Genomic DNA, 23604 nt, shown 5'->3' on the forward strand with positions numbered 1-23604 from the left:
CTGTTGCTTTAGAATAATGAATCATTAAGTTTGGAAAAGACATTTAAGATAATCAGGTCCAACCCTCAGCCTAGAACCACTGCCATGTTCATGATTAAATCATGTCCTTAAGTGCCATATCCACAATTTTGAACGCTTCCAGGGGTGGTGACTTCACCACTTCCATCAGCAGTCTGTTCCAAAGCTTTACAACCCTTTCTGTGATTTTTTTTTTTTTTTTTTTTACTACTAATATCTAGTTAAATCTCTCCTGATGTTACTGGAGGCCATTAGCTCTCATCCTTACATTGCTGTGTTATACAAGGCCAGACACTTATGTGCTATCTGGATGCATCCAGTGTTGAAATTTGAGCCATACTATCAAAGCTAATTCATAATGATAAATAACATAAAAATCAAGAGGAGATTTTATGCTTTGAGTTATCACAGCAGTGCAGGGAACCCTCCACAATTTTGAAGTGGCTGCTGCAAAATGCATGTTTTGATTCTGTGCTGTGGAAATCTCACAGCTCTAGTTAATATTTCTTTTCCAATTATTGCTGTGATTGGATAAAATATATTTTAGTATCTTTGTGCTAATGGTTCTATCTAGAGAGAGAAAGAGAGAGAGAGAGAGAGAGAGAGAGAGAGAGAGGTATTTCCACTGCACTGCAAGACCATTACATTTATTTGTACAATTCACTTAACTCTGGTCCATGATATCACCAGAAGCTCTTGATGGAATTATGGTTCCATAATTATAGCTTTATACATTACAGTCCTTAATGGCCTTAGGGCTGGATTCTCACTTGCAATAAATCATCAGGGCTTCATTGATTTTATTGAAGTGTATGGAGGAATGTCAACTTACACCAGCTGAAACCTGAGGTGAGATCTTCACCCTTTGAAGCCATCAGAAGTTCTGCCATCAGCTTAAAGGCAGCCAGAAATTAACCCTTGCTCCTCATTTTTCATAACCACTTTGCCACGATGAACTGCATCAAGACAATAAATTGTTGAAGCTAATGCTATCACAAACCAAGATGCTGCTGCTGATTAAAATCTATCATTATCACTCATTCTCTAAAAGGTTGGGCACTAAAAGGTTTGATTCCCTACCACTCTGCACCTTAGATTCCCTTTGTACAAACCAAATGCAGCAACCCACCCTCAACCCCTGCAATACCCTCATACATTTTTATGGAGGTTTTTATATATGCACACATAAATTTAAAGTTTCAGAGTATGACACTGTGCACTCTCAGCTAATTTACTGTTCATATATGAGCTTCAGTGAAAGGAAAGGATAAATAACAAGAAGACATCCAGCATTTCAAATGGTCAGCAAATGGATGGATGAGTTCACTCAGGCTCCTCTGGTAACCTCCACAGCCTTCTGCCAAGACGCCAGACAGTGGAAGAGGAGATTAAAATACTGAGTGTGGGGAAATGCATTGCACTAGGGGAAACAAATCTATAACATTCATATGTAAGTAGTGAGAATCACTCACCGCCATAGGTCAGATTTGACCTAGTATTGATCACTTGGGGTGGATGCACTATCAGTCACTAAAGAATAAGTGCATCAATGTATTTTAATGATAATATTTTTGTGGGCTTAAATTTGGCCATATGCATCTTCTGTTATGGAAACTGAGCTACTGAAAGTTTCAGTCCAAAACAGACATAGTTTTCTTTGGCAACTAAAATGTGGAGGTCTGTGCCTTGCCCAAAGTCAGCGTTGGCAGGCACGTCAGAGATCAGCAGCTCCTAAGTCTGAGCAGTGAACTTTTGATTACAGCTTATTGCCCTCCAAATCTAATTCCTTTAAAAATCAAAACAGGTCCTCCAGAGGAGGATTATTAGGGGCCTGCTAAGGATAGAACAGCACAGGCCCAAATTTACCAACAGATGAGACAGGCTGTGGCGTAGGCGAAAGAAGGCATAGAATGTTTATCCCTTTAAGCCACAGTGACTGATGAAGGGTACGCTGAAGGGAATGCTCTCCAGAGACCTCTCCTGCACTGCACTGCTCCAGTTTTGCTTTCCACTCTGCTTATGGTTATAACTGTCTTATTTGTCCTTCCACTAAGATAAACATAACTTTCCCTCATTTGAATCCATTAGGACAAATTTGTTGGGTTCACTCAGAGAAAAACTATCTGTTGCTTCTTGGTGGCTCCAGAACAGAAAGATAAGGATGGGGTGGTTGAGCTTCTCATAACTAGAGAATCCAAGGTCAAAGGACAGGTGGGTGATGAGGAAGCTCCTGCTCTGGTGGGGACTGTGCTCAGGAGCCTGTGGCAGCTGGAGGACTCTTTCAGCTCTGATACATCAAAGGTGGCATTTGGAAAGAAGAACCAAGAAAAACAAAAAGCAAAGACAGAAATTCAGGAAAATGGAAGAGTAGCCAAACCATTTCCATGGAGCATATAACTGAGAACTTAAAGCCACTTGGCCAGACACTTACAGGTGGTCAATTTAGCTTAGAGGATAATGCACTGATGCCACAAGCTGCCCTGAAAGGGTAGAGTGGCCTTGTCACAATGGGCAGCTGGAATCCTTTCAGGTCCATTGCAGCACAAAATGTAATGGTAGGGAGGAACCTACTCCAGCATGCCTGAACCCACATGCTTTCATGCTAACTAAGCCCTAAAAATAACCTGCTGTATCAAATGCAAAATGATAAAGTCAGTCCAGGGTTTTTTTCTCCTCTGCTGTCGCTTGAAGAATGCTGTAAGCAGTTTCATTTCAGTCATTTAGTACTAACAGATGCCTCTGCTCCTCGCACTTATGGAGAAAAGTGAAGCTTTCACGTAGGGAACACAGTTACTCCAAGCTACCTGCAAGGCAGTGATGAATACAGCCCCAGGGACCATATTTTTCTGGGTACAGCACATTAACAGAACAGTAACCAGGAGAACGTTAATTGCACATTGTCGCTGCTGCTCACCCAAAAGGAATTCAGACTGGCAAAACACCATCATAAAAAAGAAGGCATTTGGAACAAATCAATGTGTATGTGACACAAAAATGCCATTTGCATCTTGCCTAGGAAGGCTCTGCAAGCCTTGCATCTGCCTCTTAAGGTCTCCACAGCATCATCAAACACACTCTCAGATGATGGTCCAGTGACTCTGCACTCCACTTAATGAACACTGACAGGGAGATTAGAACAAAACCCAAAATACCCTTTGGTAACGTTTCCAGATATAAAACCTCCTTTTCTAGGGAGTTTTGAGCTCTTTTTTTTTTTCTCTTAAAAGTTCTGTTTTAAGACAGACTTCAACATTCCAGTGACCGAGGGCCAAGACATCTGGGTCTCTGAGGTTAGAATGTGCTGTGAGGACACAACTTCCTGATTCTCTGCCCAGTTTCATCCCCAGAGTCTCCCAGTCTGCTCAAATCTGCACTGTCCCCAGGGCCCACAAACCAGATGGGGACAAACCAGCTCAGCATACCCTGAGCACTCAGCTTGCACCCATCAACCCCCCTTGGAGAAGGAGACCAGGAGATCCATTCTGCCATGTCTATGACTGCTGGAGATGACACAGTGTAGAGAAGAAAGTCCCAAAGTGTTAAATCAATTCCCCTGAGCCACAGATAATTTGGTTTCTACTCAGACTTGTTTAATGGAGTACTGATCATCCATCTTCAGTGCACTCTGAATGAAAGCATACCTGTCATCACCATCACTACCAAGTCACTGTTCAGAAGAGCAAAGTGACCTGTATTTTAAAATCTATACAAAAGTTACTTTCAACAGCTGGTTCTGTTAGTGGAACACTCTGCTGTTAATGTATGCACACACACGGGGCACAGCCTGGTGTGAGCATGCAACTTTGGGTTAAAGCCACCATTGCTTTATAAATTGCGCACAATCATCCGTAATCTTTACAAAATACAAAATACAGTTTGCTCTCTGTTGCCTGTTTTGCACAGCCCTTTCATTACAGAAACATCTGTTAGAAGTGCTTTAGCTGAGAGCTCGTCAGACTTTCCATTATAAACCCCCATATTCAAGGGGTTACTGCAATTGAGCCATAAAAAGTTGCTCCAGGCTCAAACTTGGCATAAAAGGTCTCCAGTGGGAGAATTATTTTTTTCTAAGCCCAAAATGTTAAAATACATGTTAACAAAAGCAATTCACTTTCCCTCAGAGACTGCCTCTCCTGATTCTATGTGTTAGACTTACTTATATGTACTAATATTTTGCACGAGCCTTTAAAAGCAAGCTATTGATTAATTAATTAATTAAGCTATTTGTTAAAATAAACTCACTAACTTCTCAGTCTTAGTGATTCGTTTAAAATATAAGTGGCCAGATGATTTCAGATAGAAAAGCAGCGACCACATAGAAAATAACATTTCCATCCACATAAAAAAGCAAGATGTGGGGTGTGGGGGAAGTACTTTTATGTCATCCTTAGCTTTAACTAACTTTTCTCTTGCAGACAATGGATTTACCCCTGGGCTGACAGTAGGATACAATGACAAAAACGACCTGAGGGCAAGTAGAGAAGCTATTTTTACTTTTTTTTTCAGAGGCAGCCTGCTCTAGCAGGATGGTGGAGATTAGCAGAAAGATGTTAAGTAGGAGGAAATATGCTTGTTTAGAGAAGATAAGCGGGGGCGGGTGGGTGTGTGTTTGTGTGTGTTTCACTGTACTGATCAAGGCAGTTAAGGTGATCCACTGATCCACAAGCAGTGGTAGAGACAAAAATCCTTCACGCAGCCTGGGGACAATGAAGAAGAGGCAGAAACCATAGGAGAGTTCAATTTAGGAAAGACTGGTTTGCAGGTAAAGGAAGATGAAGCAAAGCTAAAACCCAGGAGACCTTTGAATTGAAGAAGGGCTCATTTTTCAAGCCTGAGGCTATGAGCAGTGTTGATGTTCAGCAAGGCAGCCCTTGGGTATAGAATGAGCAAAACTCTTGTTACACCATTAATTGTGCTGCACCCAGCAGCTGCAGCAACAGACCTCTCTGCTGATCCTGCAGGAATTTAAGCCCATGAGTAATCCCATTTAAATTAATGGGATTATGCCTCAGAAGTGTAGAGTTAAGCATATGTGTATTGGTTTGCTGGAGCAGGCCTGGGGCAGCAAGCAGGCTCACAGGCCCTGCCTGCAGTGCCAATGCTCTTTGTGCTGCCATCCCACAGCCCCTGCTCCTCCATCCTTCCAGCCATTGGGAAGGAAGGCTGCAGAATGAGCTCTAAGATCTCTAAGGAAAACCCCCCAAACTGAGGGAAGTCATACAGTGATTCACCATTGAATGAGTGCCACCATTGAGTGGCACCATTTCCTCTGAGTCAGTCCTGGACAAAAGTCCCAGCACAGCCTTAGGATGGGAAACTGCGGCTGGATGTGCGGTCCCATGGAGGAGATGGAAAACAAACATCCTGCTGGTGACTGCCACATAAGGTCTCAGTAGCTCAATTGGAGGGTTCGTTTTTTCACCCTAGTGTTTCTGGCCAAGATCCAAGTGCTGTAATTCCAGCTTTCTGGTTCACCCTCCCAGCATGGGCTCCTGTTGTCTTGTGGCCTTGGTTGCATTTCTGAACACCAACGAGCAGCTGCTGGAGTCCTGATGGGTGAGGGACAATGTCTCTGTACACACAACAGATGACCCAGACACCCCTAAAGAATGAACATGATGTGAAGAAACAACACTGCAACTTTCATTCATGCTGAGGAGAGCTTTGGTTTGTATTAAAATCAGGCGTTGCTCAGCATGCTTGACTACAGCAAAGTGGCTCCCCAGCCTTCCCTGACATTGGAACAACTCAAGATTTCCCTACGTGGAAATGTTCCTTTTAAAGCTTCAGCCCTAGCAGTGAGCTCAGGGAAAAGCTGTGAACAGGGTGCAGTATCTTATGTGAGTAATGCACATATTATATCCTGCCTATGGATGTAAGATGAATATTTCACCACTGCAATCTTGCTTATCATCATGCAATATGTTTGTAGGCTCCTGATTCTTTGGGCATAGGCCAATCTCCTCCAGAGCTCTGGAGTTAACACTGCCATCAGCTGATGTATTGTGTCGCACCCTCTCTTGAGCATCAGGAGCTCCTAGAAAGGAAAAGCTCAGACAAGGAATCAATCAGTCACTTAAGTCATAGGTTATCTGAAGTGAAGAATACCCATGGCTTCCTTCCTTTTTCCTGTTTTATGCAACCTTCTTCTACGGCAGTTGTCACCATATTTCTTAGGCCAAGAACACTCAGATGACCCCTCCTCATATTATTAATTATTATTATGAAAACATTAAAGTTCTCTAAATTAGAGTGTGCCAAATGTCATATATTTGACAAAATTGCTCCCCAGCAATTTGGTTTTCTGTTTTTGCTTTATGTGAACTGTGTAAATACATGTTTTGGCTAGTTTAAAAAACTCTTTTCTTTTACATATAAACAAATATTAAAAATCTGACAACAAAAGCTGAAATTAAGTAGCTGGAAATCTGAGATAAGTATCAGCTAAAAGGAATTTCCTGCTGCTACTATGTGTATTTCTACTTTAATCACTGTCATATTATTTTCTCATCCCTGCTTGTCCTCTATGGCATGATATGAGCAGATATGAGGTTCTAAAGAAGCCTTTTAGAATAGACCAGCCTTTTAAGATTCACCTTTGCTGTAAGAAGGGAATAATTCACAAGATTTATACTATTCTATGTAGTGAAATACTTTTCCTGGGCAGTTGTATGTAATGTCAACTTTACCTTTTTTTCCATTTTGAAACTTCAAACATGCTCATATTTACAAGTCAAATAATAATAAAAAAATCTTTCTCTTTGCACATTCTTTATGTGAAAGTGATGAAAATCATATACTTAAAATGAAGGGAATGTATGTGAATCTGTTACTTCAACAAGAAACAAACTGGTATTTCCATAAGCAATTAGACTATGTTAATAGTCTATAATCTTCCATGCCAAGAAATGCCAGAAGCAACTTCTCAACTATATAAAAGTGTCAGGGGTTTAGTTGATGTTTCTTCTTTAGAGAAAAGATAACTTCACATGTCCATCTGGATCTAACTCAGCTGTTGTGAAAGAGCAGCATCAGCATCCAGAGCAGCAGAAACAGCAGAGAGTCAGAGTTCAGGTCCCAGTGCCATCCTGTTGTTTCTGCAAAAGCAAGGCAAATGACCCTGGAAAAACACAGCAGAATGCATCAGGGAGAAGTGTTATTCTTGGCTATAAAGCTCTCTCTGAAGTAATCACTGTGGGTGTTGATTTGTCTTTCTTTTATTTTGCTTTTAAATAGGATCTGTGATCCTGTTAGCATTTTGCATGTCACAGTGAAACTTCACCCTAGAAAGAGTTTGGGATGGAGATTGCTCAGCTGTGGTCCAGGGCACAGTAGTGAGCTCACTGTGCCTGCAGTATGCTGACTTGCATCCTGGACTCCATCTGAAAGGAACAGAGCCAAGGAAAGGAGAAAAGATGAGATAAACAGCAAAAGTAGAAACCATGGTCAACTTTTACAGGAAGGTCAATACCCATATTCCTCTAAAGACTTCTTAAAAAGAGGCACAAATGCTTTTTCAGTATGGTTTTCCATGTAATGTAAATTGCCACAGTGATGTTACACAATGACTTGGAGGATAAGTACCCATGAGGCAATTTCTTTATTGAGATGTGGAGCTCATCATAGAAAAGCTGGAAAACACCTGTAGGTGTGGGAATAAGTTTCTAGTCTTAATGGAATAATATACTCTGGTCATTGTTCTGACTTTTCAAGATCCCATAGCATACAGCATCTATTTCTGTCTGTCCTCTGAAGGATCTCTTCCTTTTTTTACTCCACAGACGAGAATATTTACCTGGCATTTACCAGAAGAAAAACCATTAAACTACACATTTAAGATGGCCCATGATGATCAGAAGCCAAGAGACATTGGGAAAGAGAGGAAATTAAATGTGTGAAATGCAAGATTATGCCAATCTTGAGATGCAATGTTAGAATTGACTATCAATGGACCACATATGTTGTATTCCCTATGAATAGGTACAGCACTGAATGATGCAGAGGTCTGACCTGAAGACCGAAAAACTGAGGAAAACTTTCCTATTGACTTCAGGGCCTTTGGATTACTAGTTTTTGCAAGAAGCAGCATTGATTACTGAAATAGCCTCAGCCATATGAAACCCCTGAGAAATTTAGTGCACTATGCTGTAGCTATTTCTGCCACTACTTCTACCTTAGCTGTCTGTCTCAGGCTGATCTATTTTAAATAATTATTTCTTTCTGGAACTTTAAAGGCTTGAGTCATCCAAGATAATGAATTTGCAGGGAAAGCTCCTTTTCCACCCCCCTCCCCACACCCCCCACATTACAGCACTGTGGAGGCCTTGTACATGAAACTTCACTCCTCCATTAGAAGAATTTGAAATCTGACAGTGGCTTGAAATTTGACAGTTTGCATATGGCTTTTCAAACAGGCATTTACTTTCACACCTTTGAAAGGCAATATACACCACAGAATCACAGAATCAGCTGAGTTGGAGACCCACAAAGATGGTGGAGTCCAGCTCTTGGCCCTGCACAGCACCATCCCCAAGAGAAACACCTTTTGCCCAAGAGAATTGTCCAAACACTTCTTGAATCCTATAAGGCTTGGGGCTATCACCACTTTCCTGGGGAGCTTATTCCAGTGCCCAACCACCCTCTGTCTCTGGCTGAAGAAATTCCGTCTAATATCTAAACTAAACCTCCCCTAAGCCTCCTCTGACACTTCAGGCCATTTCCTCGGGCCCTGTCACTGGTCACCACCGAGAAGAGATCGGTGTCTGCCCCTCTGCTTCCCCTCACAAGGAATGAGGTTTCCCCTCAGTCTCCTCTTCTCCAGGCTGAGCAGACCAAGTGACCTCAGCCACTCCTCATATGGTTCCCCTCAAGGCCCTTCACCATCTTTGTTGCCCTCCTTTGGACACTTTTTAACAGCTTAATGTCTTTCTGACATTGTGTTCCCCCAAACTGCACACAGGACTGCAGGTGAGGCTGCCCCAGTGCAGAGCAGAGCAGGACAATCCCCTCCCTTGCCCAGCTGGTGATGCTGTCCCTGCTGCCCCCCAGGACAGGGCTGGCCCTCCTGGCCCCCAGGGCACTGCTGGCTCCTGTCCAACTGTCCACAGACCAGGAACCCCAGGTGCCTTTCTGCGGTGCTGTTTCCAGCCTCTCATTCCCCAGTCTATACACACAATTCAGGATAGCCCCATCCCAGGCAGAGAATCCAGAACTTTCCCTTGTTGAACTTCATATGGTTGGTGATTGCCAAGTCCTGATTTATTGAGGTCTCTCTGCAGGGTGTCCCTGCTCTTGAGGGAGTCAATGGCTCCTTCCAGTTTTGTATCATCTACAAATTTGCTCAGTATCCTTTCCAGTTCTGCATCCAAGTAACTTATGATGATTTTGAAGAGCACAGGATCTAAGAAAGATCTAGGTTTCCATGGCCAAAATTACCTGAGACACCCTTGCTATGTAGGATATGCCAGCCCCAACCTGACCAGGGGTGATCTAGACTGCAACTGGGTCAGTGCACAGACATCTGAGAACTGCAAAACTCACCCCAGCTGTGAAAAGAGGGCGGGTAAATCAGAGATTAATCAAGAATTGAAAACTACATATTCACATATCCAACAGGGATGGAAAGAAACTTAAGTGACCAAAGATGGGGAAGAGACAGCTCTGCCACAGCTCTACCCACGCAGCTTTAAGTGACTGATCTACACTCTCTTACAGTATGGTTATGGCATATTTTACAGTATGCATTGAATTTTAATTTTTCTGTGCAGATTTCACAGCCTTCCTTCCTCCTGTAGCTTTTACTACCCAAGAAGGGAGAGAGGCGGAACAAAAAGCTGCAAACCAAAGAGAGTGTGGGTGTGAGGGGGTTTATGTGTGCTTTGGGTTTGAAGCTTTGGCCTGAAAAGAGATATTTCTGTTAACAGACTACAAAAGATGGAAGATTTGCTGTACTGAAAAAGTTAGAAACTCCTGCAACGTCAACACAGTTCATTGAAAGTTAAGAGGGGGCGTGTTATTTTTAGGTGCTAAGTAATTCACAACATTTTGTGTTTAAAATAAAATATTCATCTGTATCATTATGAGTCATCTTTGTTCAGATAGCTTACTAAAATATTCTCCTTATGTAATACTATCATCCAACATGCCTGAGATCTCTATTTTATTTTGAAGTTGGTGTTCAGCAGAAAGTCAACAGATACATTTGTGTTTTTAAGGTTAATGGGGAAACAATATTTCAGGTATAGTCACTATTAACAAGTTGTAAAATGTTGACTTCCCCTGCTATATTTTCAAATATTCTGTGTCCTTTCTATTATTATTTTTGTTCTGCAGTTTATGTGCTGTACTCCTGCAGCCAGGAACATGTGTTTCCAATTACTTGAGCTTTCCATACCAGCTTTGCGTTCAATAGCAACATTTTTTTAAGGTACAGCTCCTCCTCCCACAGAAGTTAATATTCCTCTCCTTTTTCATGCAGCTAACAGCAGTGGCTCTTGACTTCAGGCTTATTTTAGAAATGATTTGATTGGGAGCTCCCCCAGACAAGAATATTGCTTTCTTCTAAACTTCTTGTACATTTTAAGAAAACCAAGCTTTCATATTGAATGTATATGAAGCCTTGAAGCCAGACAGGGAAAACTGACGTAACTGAGTCTGCCTTGCATGACATTTTCTCTAGTTTCTTATACAGCAAAGAATCCAATTTGACCACTAGAGCCACAATGGTAGAAATATGAGACATCATCCTATCCTTAAAACTTAGGCCTTAAAGATCCCATTCCTGTAGCATCTGTGCAACCTGTGTCCGAGTAATGTGTTTTAAGGTCATCCATTGTGATTATGGAGAATTGAGGCAGATAGATGTTTTTGCCTCTGTGTTGGCTTAGGGATCAAGGTTGACTTTTCTGGGACCCACCACTGAAGAGGGATCTGAAGGTCCTTGAATGTTTCCTGAGGAGGGCAACAAAGCCAGTGAGAAGGCTGGCAGTCATGAGCGGTGAGGAGCAGCTGTGGGGTCTGGGCTTGTCTGGTTTGGAGAAGAGGAGGCTGAGGGGTGACCTCCTGCTCTCTAACAGCTTCCTGAGGAGGGGAGGGGGAGATAGAGGTGCTGAGCTCTTCTCCCTGGGATTCATTGGTAGGACAGAGGAATGGTTTAAAGATGTACTAGGGGAGGTTTACACTTGATATTAGGAAGCATTTCATGGAATCAGAGAGGCATTTTAGGTTGGAAAAAACTTAAGATATCCAAGCCCAACTATTAGCCCAACATTCCAAGTTACCATTAAACTATGGTAAATTACCACTAACCCTAAGTGCCACATTTGCATGTTTTTTAAATACCTCTAGGAATGGTGACCCCATGACTTCCCTTGGAAACCCATTCCAATGCTTAACCACCTTTTCTGTGGATATTTTCGCAGTGCCCAATCTAAACCTCAGCTGGTGCAATTTGAGGCCATTTCCCCAGGTCCTGTCACTTGTGACCTGGGAGGAGGGACTTGACCCCCACTTCTCCACCACCTCCTTTCAGTTGTAGAGAGCAATAATGCCTCTCCTGAGTCTCCTTTTCTTCAGGTTAAATACCCCCAGCTCCCTCAAGTGCTCCTCACAGGACTCGTGCTCTAGACCCTACTCCATGCTGCTTTGCCCTTCTTTCAACATGTTTCAGAGGGTGTCAAAATAGTGGAACAATCTTCCAAGAGGAGTGGTCAACACTCCAAGCCTGTCAGTGTCTAAGAGGTTTAAGGGCATGCCATTAACAACTTGCTTGTTGTAGTCAGGCAGTTGAACTAGATGAACATTTTAGGTTCCTTCCAACTGAAATATCCTATTCTGTTGATCATCTGCATCAATTAGACATTGGCTTTCAGTCAGGCTTCAGTCTGAGAAAGGCCATGGGCTCATCATACGGAGAAAATTCAGGCACAGAGCTGGAAATTGAGATGCAGAACTTACAGACAGTGCAAACATAACCAACATAAAACACCTAACAAGAAAAGGGCCCCCAGCATGAGGTACAGTTCATCAAGAAGTGCAGCCAGAGAGACCCAGGCTGTGTCTTGTCTAAGCAGAAGGAATGGGGCAATGTTTGAGTGGAGTGGAGTAGAGTTACTGCACATCCTTTCATCCTGTTTCAGGTTGGGCTTAAGACAAAACACAACTAGACAGCAGTTTGACTGTGCCTTTGTATTAGCCACTTTAAGTGAAGTTTGGGTGATTTGACCAAGGTCAGCATAAGAGCTTGAACTTGGCATTAGCCAAGAACTTGCTTAATTTAACTTCATTAACAATTTAATCTGATTCCTAGGACTGGATAGAGATCAAAAAGGGCAAGCCAGTGGGGCAGAGTGTGGTCTGGGCCCCAGGCAGCAGAAAGGCCAGTCAGAAGGTGTTAAGGTGTTTGTAATAGGTTATAGACCTCTGGCCTTTAGTCACTGAGTAACCAAAATTGACTAGCAGATCTCTCACCTGACCTCCACGAGAGGAAAAGTCATGATCCCCTGTTTGCATGAAAAGAACCACATGGACACTATTTTGTGGTTGCCCTGAACACTGGGGAATATGAGTACCTCCTTCTGAAGTACAAAGGTGGTGAGGCAGTGTGTGCTGAAGTTATGAGGTAGGAATGCAAGATATTTAACCCAAGAAGAGTCATTCAGAAAGGAGATTAATTAATGCATGGTGGTGTATGATCTTCCTCCATGGATGTGCTTTGTAGACCTCAAATAGACACTGTGTTTGAAACCTCCAATGATAACATGGCAGAGCATAAATGAGAGATCGTGGATGAGCCAGGATGAATGTTTCCACTGGTGAGCAGTTGCAGAGGGATTCACAGCAAGTGAGAGTGGGATGAAGGCAGCCACCACCTCCCACAAGAGATGAAGAAGCTTTTCCCAAAGAGAAGCCTATAACCAGAGTATAAGGCAGAACAGTGATGTGATGAGGAGAAATATGGAAATGAGTCATCTGCAGAGCCCATTCCTTCTTTGGGGAAGTGCTGCAGTCTCTGTGACAGCAACGAGTCCTCTCTAATCACTATTTCTCCCCACAAACCTCTCTGGATTGTGCATTGGTAGCAGAGGGCAGGCACTGCAGCCCTTCTGAGCATGGGACACAGCATTTTCTGACTCACTGGGTCTAACAGAGGCCACCCTGCCACCCCACCACCCACGCTGCCCTGGTTTTCTCTCTGTAAAAGTCACATCTTTCTGCAGCAGTCCCAACCTTCTGCTGGGCCATCTCCTTCTTATCTACATACTTCAGGGCCATACCACAGCAGACTTCTATTTTTGTCTTTGGCTTTGTTTCTCAGTCCTGTTTCCTCATCAGCCTTCTAGGGTTTGGATTTTGATGACACACACACATACATATGCATAAGCATAAAAATCTGAACTCCTAATCAATTACAGTCATGGGGGAAAAAAATGGATTTGAGTCTATCTTCCTGTTTGTAGGCATGTTTCCACGATGGCCACCACCTATTTCCAAAAGTTGTGAATACAATTAGAAACAAAATTATTTTCTCAGTGGCCTTTAATTTTCTGGACCACTCTTAAGTTCTCCAGGCTAACAACTCATGCTCACAGCTTGTGTTGCATCCATTTATTTATTCAGTGCTCAGAGCATGTGATGCTTGCAGCATTTATAACAGTGTTGACTCTCACATGCCTGTGACAAGTCTCATGGCACTCATCCATAGTTTCAAATGCTCAGCTCCTTGTGATAAAGGATCAACAAGAAATATAGCACTAATTTTTTATGTATACATTTACTCTTCATTTGTAAAAATAGCTTAAAATAATTGCTCATATGACTTCCAAAGACCCAGACCATGAGAAGCTTAAGTCTCATTTTAAAAAAATAAAATCCCTGATTGCTAAACAAATCTGGTGATCAACCGGGGTTTGTCATACTGTTTGTTAATGTCTGGAATTCTTGACTTCTGTTTCTCATTTAACTTTTCTGTAACAAACCAGTGACCTCACATTGAGGAGGCACGTTTTCCAACCATTTTTAAAAAGGAAACCAAGGAAACTTTTAGTGACAATTGGAGAATAAGCCCAATGTGACGCTCACATGTCCAAGGTATCCTTCCAACCCAGCCATTTCAGCACAAGTGACATCCAGGAAACCTATAGAGAATATTGTAGAGAGAGTCAGATTTCTACACACAATATTTTTATTGCAACTTGGGTCTGTGGTGCACATTTCAACTTATAATTGTCTCTCAACATAATGTGGACTGTCCATATATCTTTGGAAAAGATGAAGGTCCCACCTACTCTGACACCATAGGGACCTTTCCACATGTCATCTGCTAGAGTACTCTTTACTGTATATTTCTATACAGCATTTTTTGAGCAGAGCCAGCAAAAATAATTGTCTGTATATGTCTTTGGTTTCCTCCCTTCACATGCTACACTGGAAAGAAAATAGGGGGCGAAAAGGGGACTATGAAAATACTCCCCATTTTTGCCACTGCAACAAGGAATAATGAAGGAGGGGCAAAAAAAGGAAATGCTTCAGATTTTGGGTTTTTTTTCTTATTTCAACTAAAAACAGTTGAAAATTAAACATGTACAACCTCCTGTGCATCATTGCAGCCTTTAGGTATCACTAAGGGTCAAGTGCTTCTTGTCAAGGCAGTCTCTAATGCCTGGACCTTTTCATAACGTCAAGAGGTGCTATTTGCTTAATAAATGTACAAGCATGTTGTTAAACCTGTTAGAACACAGCTTCTGCTGTATTTCCCTGAATGAACAGTGAGAAAAGTGGCAATATTCCTTGTGTAATCCAAGAGCACATGGTTTGCTGCTGGATGGAGCGGGGCTTGGTGCTTTCCCTAGTGCAACATTGCCAGCAGGGATGCTGATCTCAAAAGTAAACCTCCTTGGCTGCTCATTTAGGAAGGAGCAGGACTAGTAATAAAAGTGGCAGGGATCTCCAAGGAAATGTTAAAATTGAAAGCCATTGCACAAAGAGATACATTTTGTAGCACAGCAAGAAGTCTCTAAAGTTAATTACTGAAGTTTTCAAGAAAAATAGTGTTTATAGCTTATGCTAAGTTGTGTCAGTGTTTATGATATCCTTTTGGGTAGTCTTTTCTACTCATTTTCCCTAATGTTTGCAAAGTTTTAGTATATGCTGTAGTAAATCCAGACAGAGTCACAGTGTGATTAGGGAACATGGTTAAGTGTGTCACAGTATTTCTCCAGCTCCAGTTTCTGGTATCTAGAGGGAGAGAGGTCTGGGATGGCTGAGACACAGGGCTGGTCATGCTCTAAAGGGAAAGTACATTAGTTTCATACAAGTACATTAGTGAATATATCAAGTCACTTTTTTCAAGGATGTGAAGCCTCCAGATGACTGAAGGGTGGAGAACGACAAAACTGGGACCTGCAATTTCTTTCTCCAAATGTTTTAATTATTCTGTTGAAATCTTCTCCAAATCCAACAAGTAGGGCAGTAAATAATTGATCTTTCTTTCAGATCTATAATGAAAAAAAATCCTAACTATTATAATGATAGGGCTTGTAATTGAAACATGAAAAGCAACAGAGCTTGGGGCCTCATAGGTTGACGATAACTTTCTTGAGCATTTTGCTCATGATCTCAATAATGATTTCATGTGCTTTATCTTTCACATGCATATCTAAACCCTTTTAATCTTTAATGAACTGACTTGTCTTGATTCAGTAGCCATAGTGGTCTCTGTGGAAGAAGTGACAATTTTGTTATCAGCTCTAGGAATACACAAAGCTACACCCGGGGGATATAGAGCAAGTGATCAGAAAGCTCAGCTGCTAAAGTGGGTACATCAAGGGTGGATGTGGTCCAGGAGTTTTCCCAATTTAAAAGCAAGCATCTTCATATCTGTACTGAATAAGGCCACTGGGGGCTTTTTTTTTTTTTTTTTTTTTTTTTTTTTTTTTTTTTCCTAAGCTGATGGGGAACTTTTTGCAGCTGCTATGCCCTTCCAGGAATATTTATCCACCCTTTAGCTTTGATAATTCTGCTTGCCTGAGTCTGAAAATTTATTTCTACCCCATTTCTGTTGGAATGTTTCTGTAAAGTTTGTTATTGTCAGCTTCATTATTTTGCCTACCATGCTGTCCCTCTCCCTTTTTCCCAAGATGGACAGTAACATCTTTTAGTAGAGTTTTTCGACACAAATGTCTCATAAAATTAAACCTTTCATAATAAGCACAAACTTTTTTTCTACTTATTTTTTAACTGGAAAAACAGAAAAGTGTTTTTTATATTTTCTGATTCTTTCTGGAAATCGTTGGAGATGTGTTATAAACTGATAGTTTTCCATTGAATATCAATGATTCCCCTATCCCACCCTTTTGGAATTTTTCTAGACAGAAACCCAGTTTTGCAGCAAGCACTTGCTCTTCTGCTTACAGCCTATTGAAGGTAGCTGGAGGACACAAGGCTTTTTAAATTATTGCTTTATCCCCTCTCACCTTGACCTAACTCTGCCCTGGTAGGGAATGTTTGCCTACCTCTAACTGATTTACAGCAGATGTTAGTGGTAATAAATTATATCCCACTTCCCCCAGCTCCTTTTTTTTCTAGAGCTGCTTGAACGTTTTCAAATGAAAAGTCTCTCAGTCTTAAAAAGCTTTTTTTCTGGTCAAAATGCATATTTTGAAGTATTATGGCTCCTTTCTCTCTTTTTAAAAAAATTTCTTTCCAGTTATACTGAAAAGGCTGCACTTTATGCCTTTTCTCTATTTTTTTGCTTTCCTTTTCCTCCTGGAAAGAGTGGCACTAAGGGGAAAATACAAGAAAAGTAAAGGTGAAAAATGCTATGACAACAGAAGAACTTCTATGGAAAAAAAGTGAATAACTGAAATAGCTCACTGGCAAAGCACATGGAACAAGAAAAAAAATAAAAAAAAATGTTTGACTCCGACATGTTTTAATTTTTCCCTGTTTTTCCACCAGTTCCCTACTGACATCATCAAGCAACCATTTGGTCCTTGTTTCATGCAGCATGTGCTAGGCAAAGCAGATGACTTCATGCCTTGCAAGTCAAGTACTTGTTCTACCAGCTCTTTGCACAGATGCAGCCACCAGTGCTCCAACCACACTCATAGGGACCGACCCCCATCACCAGCCTCATGCTTTCCAAAGAGTAGTAGGAGATGACTGGGAACATGAGGACCCAACTTGAAAGATATTTTCCAAATCAGAATTAGGCTGGAGATCAGATGAGAGTTCCTGATGAAGGGATGCCCCCAAAGTCTGATTTTCCACCCCATTTCTGCTGCCAGGCTCCCTGAAGCCAACACAACCTAACTCCATAGTCCAGGCATGATGTCCAAGCCTGGCCACCTTCAAGGAATGCTGTAACCAATGCTGGTTTGCCAGAGCTTCTGTTTTTGAAATAATAAGCAGAAACACACTGCAAGTAGTAGAATATGCTGAGGGAAGCCTTTTCCTATAATGCTCCTATTTTTTTCCTAGCAGGAAACTTAATATAATGATACAGGTTAATATTGCATGTGGGACTCACATTAGGGCCATTTCAGATGAGATAATTGCCAGTGCCTTAAGCGAGGGCACCAGTCAGTGGATATTACCTCTGTGTCTAATTACTTCCACCAGCAAGTGGAATTCAAGGTGCTAATTCTTATCTCCTTTTTTATTATTATTTCTATGAAGTCTTAGGAGAATCGGAAAATCTAAAGACGTGATGTTTCTTTCTGAAGTGCTTTAGGCAGGACTGTCCCAAAAAGTCAATTTTCAGAGAGAAGAAGCATTTTTGGAAGTGGGCCCTTGCTTTAGGAGTCCATAATCTCTGGAAAGTAGAGAAGCCTGCCATTGTCCTCCTCCAGAAAATACAGTGAAATCTCCATTCGGCAAACATGCAGGGGCTTAACTCAGTGTGTATGTGTGTGTGCGTGCTTGTAATACTATGAATTTACATTTGGCAACTCTCATGTAAACTTAATTTTATTAATTACATCTATGGGAGCAAGGGGTCAGCTCTATGCAGTATTATTGTTTCTCCTTGCCTCTGTAACTAGCTAAAAGCTTTACATTAATAGTGTAACCAAGGTAGATCATCTAAAAGAAATAAATTAAGAAGTCTAAAAGTGATATTTTTATGATGACGAGTGAACCACGAGACACAAAGAGCCAAGTGTATATTTTGAAAATAGCCAACCAAAAAGGCTTCATCTCAATTTTGCTAGGGACTGCAGAGTCTGTTCCTCAATTCATAGAATCATAGGATAGTTTAGGTTGGAAGGGTCCTTAGAGGTTATCTAGTTCCAGCCCCTCTGGCCTGGAACTAGATTCCTTGACAAAATGTCATAAAGGGAGTCTCCAAACTCTCGTGTGGCATTAAGTAGCCTGTCCCTACAATTTCTAGGGGAGGAACCCCATTGTACCAACCTGGAGTAAACCATCAAATTTCCCACAATATTTGGGAAATATCCCACAGTCATACAAATCTCATGTTACAGCAAAAGAGAAGTGGACAAAGAACCACGTAAAACTGCCTCAGGACTACCAGGTATCCAAAGTCAATGGCACACAGGAGTTTGGCAGGTTGCTGCAGGGCCCAGGGTGCATCTCCTTCTCAGAGGAGGAAAATTAGGCACCTTTTCACTAAAGCAGCACTGTGTAGAAATCAATGGAGTTAAAAAAGGCGAGGGCAGGGCTGAATGCAGGGCTGCTGCTCAGCCTCCTGAGCGCTGAGGCTGTGCAGCCCCCCGGGCAGCTTGTGTTTCCAGGCGTCTCACATCGCAGATCTGATTTCAGGCTCAGCCATGGGCAGGCAAGGGGTTAACAGGGACGCTGCACGTTAACTGTATCTGTGGAGATTATGGCATGTTTATCCAGTGTTCAGATTTCCTGTCTGAGTGTTTGGATTTCCTGAAATCCCTGCTATCAGCCCAAGTGCTGTCCACTGAGCAGACCTTTTTCTCTCTCTCTCTTCCCCCCACCCCACCCCCCTCTTTTTTTTTTTTAACTTTGCTCACATGGTAGGTTTTCCTTCCTGCTCTCTTTCCAGTTGTAGTGCCTGTGTCTCCTCACCGGTCAGAACATTTATGGATGCTGATCAACACTCCCAAACTCCAGAACTCTGAGGATTGCCGTACATTGGATTTCCTTTTTATTATTATTATTTTTTTTATTTCACTTTATTTCATCATTTTGTGGCAAGAAAACCTGAAGAAACATGCTCTTTTTCAGCTGCCCATGGGAGAATATGTTTTAGCCTGAGATGGAATAATGGCCTTAGGCTTGAGGACCAAATCTGGAATGGGAATTCAGACTGCACACGTCCTGGTGAGTTACGGCGCGTCGGGGCTGCGCGTGGCTGGAAAGGAGCAGCTCAGACAGGGACAAAGGCTGAGCCCCTCCATTCAATGTGGCTGCGGAGCAAACTGCAAAAAGCAGATGGGTGAAGCTGAAGTCAGAACGTTTTCCAAAAAAAACAACGGAATTCCATTTTTCGTTCCCGAAAATGCACATGCTGCTCCACAGCCCAGATAATGTCTGGGTAAACTTTGTAGCCAAATGTGTAAGGCCAGATTCTGTCAGTCCTTTCTCATGTAAGAAACTTCTGCTCACATAAACCTCAGTGACTTTAAAAAGAGCTCATGTAAGAAAGGACTTCCAGAATGGGGCCCCACATTGTAAATTGCAACGTCTCGCTCTCAGCAAAAATTAATTTTAAAAGAAAACTGAGCGTTTTCTGATTGTCTTTGCATGTTTCCTTGGCCTTTTACATTTTATTGTGGTTCTAGATCGAAGTTTTAAGAAAAAAAAAAATCCGTGTGCCAACTATTTGCCCTATTGTCTCTTAAATAAGTTTTGCAGTAGGAGTGACAGTGTATTCCATGCAGCAGTTCCGGGAGGCCAGAAAGGGGCTTTCTGTTGTTGGAGGGAAAATGCTGAGTGCTGTGCTGCTCTGAATGAACTGGAAAGCTGCATTCAGACACAGGGCTTAGCTAAGGTTTTAGCTTCGTTTTTGGATGTGGCAGTTCATGATGACATTATCAGCCTTAGGTGGTTTTAGCTAAACCACAGTCACAAATGCAATGAGTTGAGCAGTCTCAAAATCAGTGACTCAGAATTTGAAAAGAAAAAAACCCCTTTCTTTCAGGCCTCTGAAACAGACTTCATTATTGGCATCCACAAAAGTGTTGCTGGAGTAAGTTGTGGAAGATAAAGCATCATCACTGTTGCAACTTTTGTTCTGTCCCATGGCTGGATGCTGTGGTTGTGCTGAACATTCCTAAGCTGCTCATTGGAGTCAGTCCAGGGATTTGATTCTCTAATTGTAGGGGAAAAACTCGTTTCAGGAATTGCTTAGATGTAGGGAAACATCTATAGGAAAACCAGTTTTTTATAGTAATTTTATTATTTTATAGTAATTTTTCTGTTCTTCTTAGACTATTGAACAAGTCCTGAATTCTAGGGTACAGCAGTGCATGTCAAAGAAGAGACTTTGATATTTAAATTTTGAGGGGGTTAGTGCGACAGAATACTTTCCTTCTTATACCAGTAAAGGAAAAGAGCCATTTTCCAAGTTCTTTGCAAAGCTTTCAGATTTGGGGTTTTAAACTAGCTGCCTGGTGTGCCAGCTGTCTGTACAACCCTTTGAACATGATCCTGCTGCTCATCTTCAAGGTTTTCTTTGCTAAAAGTGGAATGTTTTCTGGGGGAGCCAGACCAAACTAATGTCTTGTGTGCCTGGGAACCTCCAGGAATTCGGTTTTAATTATTGACATGGGGCAACATTGAAACTGGGGGCATTTCACGCATTGAAAGGTCAGTTCTTGCTGTGTATGTAGGATGTTCTCTCATTCTAGTGGGCTGACTGTCAAAAAACGAAAGGGGGGGCCAAGGAGCCCCTGACCTGAGTTAGACTGGACCATGACACCTTGCCTTGCAGTTACCATGCAATTTGATGGTCTGTGGCCATGGGTGTGATTAAACTGGCTGCAAGCAGAAATATGCTCCTCTCAAAGCTGGCACAAGAGTCAAATGTCATCAATGATCCGTGAACTTCAGAGAATACAGATGAGGAGTCAGGAGAAATATAAAGACTCATCTAGGTCTACCCAAATCTCCTAGCTTTGGAAATTTTGTTGGCCTTCCTATGAGCAAGATCCTTGAGACTGGGTCAGTTGTGGGATTTTTGCCCCCTTTTTGCAGGGCTGTTGGGACTTTTCTGGTTTCAGTCAGGTTGGGAATGCTGTGGGAATACTTTTTCTGGTGGTATTTTGGAACTTCCTCTTTTGCTCACACCCAGAGCAGGAAGTGCAGAAGCACAACCTTCAGCTCATTGTGTACGGGTTTCTTTTTATAAACCTGAATTCTCTGCCCGCTCTCCTCTTTTTTTTTTTTTTTTCATAATAGCCTTCACATAGGATTAAGGCTCTATTGGATTTAGACTGAGAATTTTTATATATTTTCATATAACAATAATAAGTACTCCGTAGTTTCTTGATACTTCCTTAATAAGTGATTATCACATTAATTTTTGTTTGTCTAAATGCAATATTCCCAATATTGCATTGATAATGTCAATGTGCCAATGTTCTCCACCAGCTGCTTCTGCTGGCATTTACCTCTGAGCCCTCAGCACCATGAGGACTAACTGGCCATCAGCACCCACCTACTCAGTTGCCCATGAAGAAATTCTGCAAATTCTTTTTTTTTTTTTTTTTTTTTTTGTAACAAACCGCACCATTAAACTCTCTAAGATTAGACACTTCATGCTTTAGTGTTCTTCCCCTCACTCATTTTCTTTTTCTGCATCAGTGAGGAGGTTCAACTCATGCGCCCTCACTCCATGTGTCCAACTCACTCACCATCACGACTGCCAGTCCTCCTGCCTTTCTTGCTGTTGTTGGCAAGGATGGATAAACAATTTTGACAGGTACAGAGTCCTGCAGAGCTAACTTCACAAGCAGAGTGATGTTTCACTGCTCAGACAATAAATGGACCAGAGGAACTAAACCACTTTCACTGAAAACGTCCCCCACATCCAAAAAATTTTAACCCTTCCTTTTCATGCAGTTTTCCTCAAAAACCAGAGAATTCAATTTTGTTTCACACCTGAGAAAGCAGATCACATTTCGATTGCACCTTCCCCCTCAAGACTATCCTAGCCAGGCTGTGGGCCCTTAATCTGCAATTTTAGACATGAAAATGACTGCAATTTTAGACATGAAAATGAAGTTAAGATGGATCTTAAAGTCAGTCCATGGCAAAATAATTATCTCTATCTCCATTTGCATCCACTCTCAGGAACACTACATGAACAGCTCTGCCAGTCATGATTGTAAACTGTCTCCACGAGTTTGCAAGACAATTTGCTCCTCAACAGTTTCATAGTCTTCAAAAATACAAGGAAATACAAGCAAAGGGAAGTTAATTTACTTCACTAAAATCCTCTGTAACTTAAGAAGATTTAAGCAGATGCAATGCAATTACTAAGGGAATTTGAGTTCTGTGCTTGCTTTGGGGTGTTTCTTTTTCTATTGCTGTTGGCTCCAAGTGTCTTTCTTGGGCTTTGGGGAGCTGCACAGATCCAGAGAGGGCACAAGGAGGGGGATGGAATGACAGCCTGAGTCATTATTTCAGACACTGATTAGCAGCAGGCCTCAGCCTAGACCACACATCACTCCTCCCATGTGGCACCCAGGAGCCAAGCTCCATCCCTGCTGAATAGGGTGAGATGTGAGCCTTGCTCAGAGCCCCCAGAACTCTAAAGCTGAGTTCAGCCCTGCCAAGTGATACTTTTAGTGCATCTTCCTCTATCTCGACTGGAGCTAACAAAATCCATCTGTCTCTCTGAGTCAGCAGAAAAGTATTCAGCTTTTATAAGAGTTAAGGGACATGGGATAGGACACTGTCAGAGCGAAGAAGTCTTCCCCCAGCTTGGCACTTGCACATCACGCAGGGAGAGGGGGTTGCATTTTCAGTTCCCATTCACCAGAGGAGCTGATTTACACCCGTGGAGGATGTGGCCCGTGGTGTGCACGGCCACAGCTGCTGAACAGGGCTCCTTTCATCAGTAAACAAATGAAATGTTCGAATGTGCACACAGCATCACCCAGCACGCACGGTGACACGGCGGCTGCTGGCACTTTAGGGAAGTCAGAAGATAACTCTATTTTCTTCTCATCAAAAGCAAAAGGAGGAAGTCTCCCCTCTCCTCTGCTGCCCCCAGTGCTACCACCCTGGCTTAAGCAAGTTGATCCTTAGGTATTTGTGTGGGGGTTTGTTCTCAGCGGTTAACCACATAACAATTTGAAGCATGTGGCTCACTCCAAAGAAACTGCCTTTAAACATTTGCAGACTGTAATTGTGTTGGAGGGAGCGAAGCCCCGGCTGGGGGCTGCCGGACACCCCGGGGGCTGCGGCAGGAAGCCCTGAACATCCCGCAGCAAGGTCTCATGAAGAGGGGGGGAAAAAGCTGATTTTAGATCTAGGAACTTCTCTTCTTATGCTCTACAGCCAGGGCCAGGTGTTCCCACCTCATGTTTTGTGTCTTTACTTGGTGTGTCAGAGCAAAACACCCGACAGGAAACAAAACAGAGAGAAAAG

At 42.2% G+C, this 23604-nt stretch overlaps 1 protein-coding gene across 1 annotated transcript in view; it reads left to right on the plus strand.

Annotated features, from left to right (window-relative positions):
• The first annotated feature begins 18990 nt into the window (after positions 1-18990).
• ASAP1 (ArfGAP with SH3 domain, ankyrin repeat and PH domain 1) overlaps positions 18991-23604 on the plus strand; it is a 145658-nt gene continuing 141044 nt past the window's right edge. Inside the window, exon 1 of the mRNA XM_083865935.1 lies at positions 18991-19329. The gene's annotated coding sequence lies outside the window, so the exon portion shown is untranslated. The remainder of the gene's footprint in view (positions 19330-23604) is intronic.

This window comes from Zosterops lateralis, assembly GCF_965231275.1.
Source record: "Zosterops lateralis genome assembly, chromosome: 1".
NCBI classification, from domain to species: Eukaryota; Metazoa; Chordata; class Aves; order Passeriformes; family Zosteropidae; genus Zosterops; species Zosterops lateralis.